Consider the following 11,894-nt stretch of genomic DNA (forward strand, 5'->3'; position numbering starts at 1 on the left):
AAAATAACAAAAGGCACCTAAAGACTCTCAGACCGTGAGAAACAAGATTCTCTGGTCTGATGTAACCAAGATTGAACTCTTTGGCCTGAATCCAGGCTCTGTCGCAGCCGGCCGCGACCGGGAGACTCATGGGCGGCGCACAATTGGCCCAGCGTCGACCAGGGTAGGGGAGGGAATGGCCGGCAGGGATGTAGCTCAGTTGATAGAGCATGGCGTTTGCAACGCCAGGGTTGTGGGTTCAATTCCCACGGGGGGCCAGTATAAAAAAATATGTATTCACTAACTGTAAGTCGCTCTGGATAAGAGCGTCTGCTAAATGACTAAAATGTAAATGTAAATGTAGGTGTCACATCCGGAGGAAACCTAGGCACCATCCCTTCTTTGTCATTATGGGGTATTGTGTGTAGATTTATGAGGAGGAAAAAACAATTTAATACATTTTAGAATAAGGCTGTAACGTAACAAAATGTAGAAAAAGTCAAGGGGTCTGAATACTTTCCGAAGGCACTGTAAATGCAACAAAATGTTCAACCAACAGGTTTCTGTGCCAATGCACCACACAACCAATAAACAAAGCATACCAACTTCAGACACTTCAATATCATGGTTTGCATTTTCAACACCACAATATATAGACTATGTCAATCTCGACAAACATAAAATACATGTAAATCCCTCCCTACCTTGAAGGCTTTTTGGTGTTTTGTAACAGATGTCTCATTCCATTCATCAATCGGCAGCTGCACAGTTTGAATTGATTGATTGATAGATTTTATTTGTCAGTAAAAAAAAACACTTATATACATAAAGATTTTTTAAAGTGACCTAGATTGCAAATTAAATAAATAAATGCATACATACATATACATATACATTTACATAGATACAGACACATTACAGAGACAGACACAAAAAATGCTCTACCTCGAGATGAGTATGAGGGGGGAGTTTAAGTACAATTCTTACAAGCTTGTTTGGCTGTTAGCTTTTTCTTTAGATGTTTGGGGCTGCTGGAACCATGACGTGGAAGCATAATCAAAGAACACTGGACTAGTGCACAGCCTTTAGGGTGTCTATAGCTAGGTTCTCATCCAACTGGCGACAGATTTTCATGCAAATATTCTAAAGTCTTTATAAAAACAATATGTCATTTCAGAGTTTCCTTTAGGAAAATTGAGCCAGACAACATGACAGGGATGATTTTAATTTACCCTATGCATTCAGATCCGACCTGGCGCAGCAATCAAATAGGGATGTTGGCCAAATGAGCCACATTTACGTGTCGTTAAAAACAGCCTAAACAAATTACAAAAACACTATTCCTTGTGTTTCGATGTGTAGCATACGGAAAACCTTTTATTGCTTTTTATGCCACTTTCCTAAAACATGAATTGTCTACCGCACGGTTAATCTGTCAGAGATTTGAGCACTACATGTATCAGGGTACTGCATGCATAGGCCTATAGGCTTAGGTGTGACCACTCTATGATATTAATATTTTAATAAATACATATATAGAGAGCCTATATAAAAAGGAAGAAAAGCTTAGGCCTAACCCCAGCGAGATCAAGAGAGCTAGATATGCCGGTGGCATGCTACAACACCGACATGTATTTATTTATGACAGATGGCTTCTGCATCTGCTATACAGATATAGATGTACAGAAGGAGGCTAATTTGTTAATTTTCGATCCGAATATTTTGTATAAAGATAAGCATTATATTGTTTGATTATAGGAGTAACTCACCTCAAGTTCAACTGTTGGAGTCAGTTGGAGCGCCTGGGCGCACTGCCTTCATATCATAGACCTGCAGTAGCTAAATCTTAATAATAGCCACACCATAACAAACCTTCACAAATGTTTCGAAATGTATTAGGGTAATATCAAAAGTAAGTCAAGCCATTGTTTATTAGGAAAATGCAAGCAGAAGAGCGAAAGTAAACCAGGGAAAAAACGCACTACCCTCCCCTGTGACCAATTTTTTTTTTTAAACACACAACCCTCCCCCCTCAGTAAATGTCTATCTGTCCCTAACAATATAATGCTGGGGCATGTCATTTTCTGTGCCAAGGGTGGAAGGGAAGAAAATGTTGAATCAGAAGTAAAAGTATATGTATTTAACATTCTGTGCCTTCTGCTAAAAAACAGCAATCTTCTTCACAGTGTAATTGTAATCCGTCATGTTTTGTCAATGCAGAGCAGATTCAGTAGTAGTCCAAATGTGTCTGTAAAGGCCCATTTCTGCGCCTCATCAAACTTCATTGCCAAGTCTCAGTGTGACCTCAGTCCATTCTAAAGTAAAATTGTTCTTACATTTCCTCAAAGATAAGGAGCTTTGAGTTCACTGAGCCTGTCGAGGGAAAGTAACAGTTTTGGGAGGGGGAATTTTTATTCCCTCTCCTAACGCCCGGCATGTGCAAACTTCTCTATTTCTCCCTGTGTGTGCGTCACAGCCCTCTCCAGGCCACTGGGACGCAGTGCTCTTGTAAGGAATGCACCAGACAGAGAGAATGTGGCTATAAAAGGAGAGCACTTCCACTCATGGGCGTTGACGTCAGTGGACAACTATTTCCCTCTACTCTATTCACTTTTGTACAAGCAAAACTAAAGCAGCTCATTCTCTGCCTTGCAGCTGCATTCAATGCGATGACTCTAAACCAGTTTAGAAGTTTGCCATTTTTGTCCAGCATGCCTTTCAATAAAAACTACTTTAGCTTTCTAGGGTGGGGATAAATAGTGGTCTTTGGAGGATGCCCTGGGTCACCTGAAATCAAGTGATGGGCAACCCATCTTGTAAATGAAAAGATATATCTTACAGGAGTACAAATATATTTTAATAATTCACCACTGTGACATACCATCTCCCAAGCTATTTTTCCTTGTCTTACACTTTTACTATTGAGCATGTAAAAGGAAGTGAAACAAGGGTATAAATGGACACAAAAAAGGGAAACAGACACCAACACCAAAGCAATACTCACATAGTGAGGCCATCTCCTTTTGAACCCTGCCATTGGCTGATGATCTGTACACGGCATACTTTGCGTCACTCTCTTCTGCAAAAGAAATACCCTGTCAGCCTGTTTCACATCTTCTTGTTTTATAAAAAAGACATTTCACAACCCACCTGCAGAAGTTCAGACCAAAGTTCCCATTTCATGTTCCTTTGTGAAACCCTAGCCCTGGGTGGTCATTACGAGGTGCATATAGAAAGGCAAACACAATAAAATCACATTTCTGGCTCCATTTTCAACTTGACCTCAGATATCTTACACCAGGAACTCTTCAAGTATTGTCCCAGAGTTCTTTCCACTCACAGAATACACAACCACTGAAATAACATGTACACAATGGTGTTCTGACGGAATTTGATTCCACACAGTTGAGAAATGCCTTGGCAAAGCCATGCATATTTGCAGGTGTTGGTTGCACATAACAACAGCAAATAGGCTTACCCTATAATGGAGTATGGGAATCCTGTGGGTGGGAATGGAACTCTGATGAAGCATGACAATCAGATGGGATAGACTCATTAGTAATGTGTTTCTGAAGCTTTTATTACAGTTTTATGAAGTTGCTATTGTCATGTGAATGTGCCTAAAATGAATGGCAATACATTTAGGTATATCTGCATTTGAACGAAACTGGCAACCACTCCTTCTTGTTCATGGCGATTCCCCCCCAAAAAACATATAGCCTAGAAAAAAAAGAAGAAAAAAAGAGCATTACACTGAGATCCCAAAGCACAGTCACGCATTTTCTTTATGAGTCTAGCTGAGAATTCAGTAATTTTGCACACAAGAGGGAAACTGTCTTAGCATAGCACAGATGGTCATACTTCAAATAGGTAATTACTATTCTGTGGTTTTTTAGGTCTAAAATAAGCACTGGCGAGTGTTTGGAAATACAGCACATGACATTGCAAATACATAGTAGCGGACAATTCCCCTTTGTGGACAGGGTGTCCACGCTGGGTATTTGAACAGGTGTGTGAAATCTGTTAGGGAGGTATGTATAGTGCACTTTGAATGGTATATTACTGACAGACCTCCCCAGGCATACTGTGGTAACTCGACTGCCGAGGACAGCAAAATGATTCCCACTCTCAGTGAAAATAATCCATCATGGAAAAATGAAGCTAGGACAAAATGGTGGAAGAACAATGGAAACAAACGCCACAACGATTCAAAACTCAACGTAAGACATCTGTTTCCAGTAAACATTCTCTCCATCCACCATTTCTTAACATCTCTCTGGACTTGAAGAATATATCAAATTACATTTCTCTGGTTGATTAAACAGCTTGTCAAGGACCCAGTGAAACATTGTTACTGTTCTGTGGAAGAATAACTGCCCTTATGTGTTTTGAAAGTGGCTGAGACTAAATTGCCATCTTCAAGGCCTCATTATTTGGCTAGTCTCAGAATAGCAGAGGCCACTTCAAAAGGTGAGACCAAACTCCCACCAACTCTTATCCTCCTGGGGAATGGGACACCTGTGCGCTCAGAATGTAACCCCCCACTTTTCTGCCTCAATTGGGCTTTATGATAGAGTATACTGAAAGGCCTATTAGGACCATTCATAGTCTCTGAAATACTTTCTACTCTAAAGTTATACCGATTGGTAGAGCTGCCGATCAGACTGGACTATGGTCCAAAAAATGCAGCACTCAGAGCTAGTGTGTGTTTGTTGACAACCTCATACTTCTTTTTTTTCTTTTTTTTTGGGGGGGGGGGTAGATCAGCTTAATATTGCAGATAGATTGTAACTTCCATCAATGTAATTGTCTGCATCACTTCCAATCCCCTCAGACTTGATTAACCTACTCTGGTGAATTATCAACAAACATTGATGACAACAGAGGCAGACTGCTGGGAGTTAGTGACGACCATAAAAGGGGAACTGACACTCATGCTGACGTGCTGTTTATGAATTACTCAATAAGCAGTGGTTTTTGTCGTAAATGATGAACTAGGATATCTGTGGTGGTATAGCTTATTGATATCATAATGTAGTAATCAGGTATGGGCTTTTTACTTACCACATATAAATGGTGCTGGCCTATGAGCAAAGATGGCTAATCCTTGTGTATCATAAGAAGTTACTTGAACATTGATTTGAAAACATTTGTGGGAAGAGAGACTCAGATTATTGCTGCCTGATATTGATTATTTTTTGGATGATATTAGTTTTACTCAAGGGCAGTTTAGGGAGAAAAAACGTCAAACTTCACATGAAGCCGACAACAGGAACTGAGCTATCTTTTTAACTTGTAATATAGTATAATTGCTTCAGCTACGCCATTAAGCTTTATTTGTCTGCAATTACGATAGTTATGACATGTTCTAGAAAATAGTTATTTTTATAATGTTATTATAAAACATTTTTACAGTAAGTGCTTTTTGGCCCTGAGCTTCTCAGTTAAAGGCATTACATCTTGGGAAATAGTTTCAGGCAATAATTGGTTTTTATTGCCTGTCATCCAGACAAAAGCTGTGTGTGCAAAGAAACGGTTTCAATGTTGCATAAAAATAACAGAAAGACAACCGTAACACATTTTGGAATGCTCATTGCCCTGCAGCCATTCACTCAGACAGATAAAATCTTCCACATTAGCCTTAGGAAAGTGAAACAGGTTTACATGGAGACAGTGAGGGTTGCCAAATGTTTTATTTCCCCCTACAGCCTTGATACATTCAAGATACACTTTTAGGATCAACATTGATTCTGGCAGTAAGCCAACCTCTCCCAGACATTACGAGTTGAAATGCAGCTACCCGTTGTGTGCTCCATAGTCACACTCCACTCATTTCTTTATTTAGACATTTGGTTACTCTGCTGATGTAGGCCCGAACTGTTCTCGCTAGAACCAAACTGAGCACAGGAGAAAACGATTGAGCTGTTTTTGTGAAATAGTTTCATTTTCTATGGTAATACTGGAGGACATGACAGGGCAACACATAAGGCAATATATATTAGAAACATCTAGTATTGCCTGGGAGAAGACTGACATGGCCAATAATGCTAGTTTGTGAAGAGAGTTGATGAAAAGATTTTTGCCCTCATCCAGTCAAGATGCCTAGGACCTTAAGAAAAGGGGACAAACTACTTATATACATACACAGAGTGTACAAAACATTAGGAACACCTTCCTAATATTGAGTTGTACCCCTCCTTTTGCCCTCATAACAGACTCAATTCGTTGGGGAATGGACTATACAAGGTATCTAAATCGTTCCACAGGGATGCTGGCCCATGTTGACTCCAATGCTTCCCACAGTTGTGTCAAGTTGGCTGGATGTCCTTTGGGTGGTGGACCATTCTTGGTACACATGTGAAACTGTTGAGTGTGAAAAAAGCAGCAGGGTTGCAGTTCTTGACACAAATCGGTGCGCCTGGCACTTACTACCATAACCCTGTTCAAAGGCACTTGCATCTTTTATCTAACCCATTCACCTTCTGAATGGCACACATACACAATCCATGTCTCAATTGTCTCAAGGCTTAAACATCTTTCTTTAACCTGTCTCCTCCCCTTCATCTACACTGATTGAAGTGGATTTAACAAGTGACATCAATAAGGGATCATAGCTTTCACCTGGATTCACCTGGTCAGTCTATGTCATGGAAAGAGCATGCTTTCCTAATGTTTTGTACACTGTTACATGCATCCTCATGTTTTTCTTCTTCTTCTTCCTATTCTAAGTCTCAGACCCATTCTGGGAATCAAGTGCAGTCTAATAGAGCTGGCAGGGGGACAGGATGGTAGTTTTGTTGGATGTGAAGCTGAATGAAGTGTTCCACAGCCCGGGGGTGACAGAGGGATAGCTGTAGGGTGCAGCAGGGGAACAAACATGCTTTGGTCTGCTGGGGAGACAAGCTCCTCCTGTGAACCAGCAGGAATAAGGAAAATAATCAGAGGAAGGAGTGAAAGAGAGGGTGGAGGATGGGCTTGCCTCAATGGATGGTTTCCCTATTTCATAATATGGCTTGTAACTCTGTAGAAATTAAAGAAAAGTCTGTGCCACGCACTTTTCGCAAATGAGTCACCTCTATACGATTTAATGTTGCAATGTCTTCTTGTAGCAACTTCCTTATTCTGACAAAAAAATATTTTAAGTGAACCCCTCAGGTGACCATACACATGGTAAGCGAGAATATATTCCTTACTAAGCTGATTACAGTAACATGATCTCAAGCCTGAGGACAAGATATTGCCCAAAACCCCTCAATCCCATCAACTGTCAATGTGACTATCAATCTCTGATTCAGATATTCATCTGATAGAGTGGTGTTCCGATGGGCACAAGGCTACTGTAGAGGCCAGATAACCTTTAGCTGTCAGTGAGAGGGGAACCTTTTGAAGGAAGTGATTACAGGAAACAGTGTAGCCCAAAAACATAATGTTCCCGACACACACACACACACACACACACACACACACACACACACACACACACACACACCCACAACCACACACACAGGGGTTGGAGAGTTAGGGGGATTCACCTGGAATTAATCGACTTGGGGATCTAGGTTCTCAATACAGCAATAACCAGGACAAAACCATTGTTAGTGTAGACTGTACACATCGTAAACTGTTAAAGATAATCACTGGTTGTTTTGTGTATTGTAGGTTATCGTTCAAAATGTGGGACAGTCAAGTTAAGCTTCCAGTTTGTTATTCAATCCTCCTGTTGTGTACCTCTTGCACTGGGATTATGTAAAATTTATAAAATGTCTATCTTTAGCGAACACATAATTACTCACAGTTAAGTCTTGGCCTACTTGCTGGTCACACTGCAAATTTGCCATAACACGAAGATATTACTCAGTAATAATTGAATTAGCTAATGGCTCCCTTTCTCAAGAGTCACTACAGATCTTGTTAAGATGTTTGTCCCATGGGTCAGACAGTCCTATATTAGGAATGGGGAGCAAATGATCACATGTCTGAAGGCTGTTTTCTCTATGTAGATTTTCCATTGTAATTTTCCATTCTGGTTCAATAATACATGGGAATATATGGTGAATGGCAATAGTTAGTAAGGGTCTCGAGACAAAGATAGTAAATCCTCTTTCGAAAGAAATAAAGAGAAAGATGTCAACCAACATGATAGTATATCATCAATATCCATGATCACGCTCAATATTTTGTACAGTTGCCTGGATACCCAGCATTGCGTACAACCATTGAACATACAGAAATTGCATTTTAGGATTACAACACATTGCAATGCAAATACCAGACCAGTTGCGCACGCATGAGTGCTGTCACAACCTGTGATATATGTCTGTTATTTTACAGGAGGATTAGCTAAAATCATGATTTGCTGTCAGGTTTGCTCTGGCAGCAGCAGACACCGAGCTTGACTCATAGTGCCCCTCCTATTCCCACTAAACATCATGACCTAGTTCGCTACTAAGGAGTCGGATCAGCAGTAGCTCTCAGTGCTAAATGACTCTTTGACATGTTTCAGTTTATACAGTGACACACTCCTGTCCAAACAACATGTCTGCCCAGCCGAGCATTATTGTGATTGCTAGGCAGTGTTAGACTTACATCACTGGCTTACACAACCCAGGCCAGCTTCGCAATGAACTAATTTAGGTGGTTTCCCTGCGCTGGAGGTCTCTAAGATACCATTGTTTTGACACAATATGTCATCACATACTGTCATGAATATGAAGAGTTGCTGCCAAACGGAGATACATTTGGTATCTATTAGTTCATAAATGTATGATCATCCAAGTCATTCAGATTGCCATGTAAGGACTGTAAGTCCAGGAGCCAAAGAAAGTTAAAGGTCTGTGAGAGTCTGCCATCTCTAAATAAGGGCTTCATTCTGAAATATTAAAGCCACGTGTGGTCTTTTGGTGTGTTTGTCAACACACACAAACATCTGAAAACACACTCACCATTCCACACATCCAACCCCTGCCACTTTATTTATCCAAGGTAACAAACATTACCCCATAAAGGAGTTCGGTCGATTCATAGAAATATTTGCTGCAGTACGTAAACTAGGCTGAAACATACGAAAAGAGTTTAAGCAGACATCTAATAGCTGGGCTATGTCTTCAAGGTTTCACAAATGTTCTCAGGCTTGACACACCCTACCTTTTGTTATCAATGGAGTGGGACTTGTTTTGTTTTTTAACACCCACATTTTAACCAAACAACCCACTGGGCAAAAACTGGTTGAATCAATGTTGTTTCCACATAATTTCAACCCAAAAATACATTGTGATGACGCTGAATCTATGTGGAAAACTGATTGGATTTGCAAAATGTCATCAACGTAAGGGAATAAAAAAAAACACCAAAAAAACTAACTTTTAACCTAAATCCAATGACAGTGTGAAATGTTTGGTTGATTTCACGTTGAATTCACGTTAGTTGACAACTCAACCAAATGTAAATCAAAACTGGATGTTGAACTGACGTCTGTGCCCAGTGGGAAACTACAAGAGTTTGTGCTATCAGCCACTTGCTTTACAAAATACATTGGCCACCTCTTTAGTAAACTCTAACAAATTACACAAGAGAGTAAGGTTCACAAAACTGTTTATCCTCTGTTCATTTATACAGTGTGGTACAAAATGTACCATCCTCCCTAATCTGAAATTCAACCCTTTAAAGAAGGGCATGTTGACAAAATCCTTGCATATACCCAGGTTACTGTGTACAGACATATCTTACACAACTGGGAAAAAGCAGTGTTGGGAGAGTTCTAATTGACTCGGGATAAATCTAACTGACAACAAGGTGCATTGCAAAACCCACAAATGTTTTTATAAGCATTTAGGGAACAAAATTGTGCAATTTATTATCTTGTCAGAGTGCCTGCAGCAATGGGACAAATCCATACATGCAGTAAGAGGAGTCAGAGCCACAAAAACCGAAAGAAAAGCAAGGCTTTCCCCACTGCTCCCGCTCCAACCCCACCATCACCAGAGAGATGACTTAATTTATCCCCAATTGTTTACAACAACGTGCACCCCCTTCTTCCCATGAAATTCTCAAAACTGCAAAGGTTTGCGTCACCCAGGAAACTTCACTCACTTATCTATTCAAGTGGACCATCGTAGGGTTCTGTCTCTTTCCATTTTCTCTCTGTTTCAACATGCCCGTTTTCCTAACAATATCCACCAGATCATTCAGCTGATATTTATAAATTACCAGGTCAACTGGATAACTGAGAATACTGACAAGATTTTCCTTGGAAATGATATTCCTTTGAAATTAAGTATTTGTGCTCTTTCTACTTGGTTACAGTGAAAGCACTCATTGTAACAGTATTACAGTCTTGGGAATCATTCAGCCGTATGGATTTGCTATGAAAGATTCAACATTCAATTTTGTCAGGCCTCTGGACATTACGAAGCTGGCTACCCAAACTTTGCTGCACACCTATACTTCATTGAGGAAATATTCACATTATTGTATTTTCACTGCATAGAACACCTAAAGTGATACAGTGCCTTCACAGGACTAGAAATGGTTGATGAACGAGTTTCAAACAACTGACCAAAAGCATACTTACTTAATGGTCTTTGTTCCTGTACAGAACATAAGGTTTTCACGAGAAAGCACCAATGCTGCCTATCTTTTGACTTGTTGGGGATGGTTTTCCATAACAGGCCACTGTCCTTCATCTCCTTGTCCACGGTTCTTCACCAGGTTTCCTTTGGGTTGCCAAAAACAGTGAGAAACAAAAGTTTGGATGAAAGAAGAGAGAACCCAGTTAGCCACTCCATTTTACATAAACAGCAAATAATATATAAATACAGAACATGATGATGTGGCCGTTGACACTCTGCTTCTTGAAAGACCAATATCGTGAAAACTTGACAGCAAAACATTTTAGGACTGCATCAAGAGTGGACTAATGAAAATAAATATGAAAATTTAGTTTTGGAGTGGAATTTGCCTTTAAAGGCCCAGTGCAGTCAAATCGAGAGATGGAGTTTTGGCTTGGCATCACCAGGCAGTAAATGAGTTATTAGACCAATAACAAAGAGAGTTCCAAACCGCTCTGTCAATAACAGCTAGTTTTCCCTCCCCACGCAGACCACTCACAGACAGTCCTAGCTAAATTCTTGCTTGAGAAATTGGTCTTTGCTAAGAAGCTATTTTTGTTTATTTTTGACCACTTTAATTGAAAAACAATCACAGTAAAGTATTTAATTGTTACCCAGAAATTATTTGATATTGAGATTCAGGATTCAAAACACTGCTGGGACCCCCATCTGACTCTCTCCAAAGATGTGTAATAAATTGCATTACTGCACTGGCATACGTTTTAAATAAACATCTGTGAATTTGTCAAACTTAAATAAACAAACACTGATAACCAAATTCAACACATACCTTCACAGTACAATTGACCACACACCAAACATTACCTCTCTCAAATGGTTGCCCTCACACAAATAGTGAACTTGTACGTCAACAACACAACACATACTCTACACTGGACATTGGACACAGGTCAAAGCTCTCACCTGAAGTGGTCTAAGGTGTGCTTTGTTTACGTGTTCACCACTAATTAGGGTCCCAGGAGAAACACTGACCAAACTTTGGTTCCTACCATGTTACATTATTTTCAAGGTGCAGAAAAAGTGCCACCCTTATTGACATCCAGCACACAAATGAACCTGGGAGGTGCCTCTGGTATTTGGTTGGGGCAGCACCATCCTCTGTCAAGGCATTAAGGAAATACAGAAATAACACAAAAGTCAACTCAGAAAAAGATAGATGACTCTAACCTCCAGCCATGACTACAGTGTGTTGACTGATGGTCAAAAACAGCATTTCGCTGCAAAGCCTGTATATCCTCTTGGTCTATAAAACCAGGACATTGTAATTGGCTGAGCCAGAGACGGAAG

General features: G+C 40.1%; 1 long non-coding RNA gene across 1 annotated transcript; it reads right to left on the minus strand.

Moving 5' to 3' along the window:
- Positions 1-1,741: 1,741 nt before the first annotated feature.
- Positions 1,742-11,460, minus strand: LOC121562306. Its single transcript, XR_005999480.1, has 3 exons — positions 11,377-11,460; positions 10,550-10,691; positions 1,742-3,699 (listed from the first exon to the last, which is right to left on the minus strand). It is a non-coding gene; the product is annotated as an uncharacterized LOC121562306 (long non-coding RNA).
- Between the last annotated feature and the right edge of the window lie 434 nt (positions 11,461-11,894).

The sequence above is a fragment of the Coregonus clupeaformis genome, chromosome 5, assembly GCF_020615455.1.
Source record: "Coregonus clupeaformis isolate EN_2021a chromosome 5, ASM2061545v1, whole genome shotgun sequence".
NCBI lineage: Eukaryota > Metazoa > Chordata > Actinopteri > Salmoniformes > Salmonidae > Coregonus > Coregonus clupeaformis.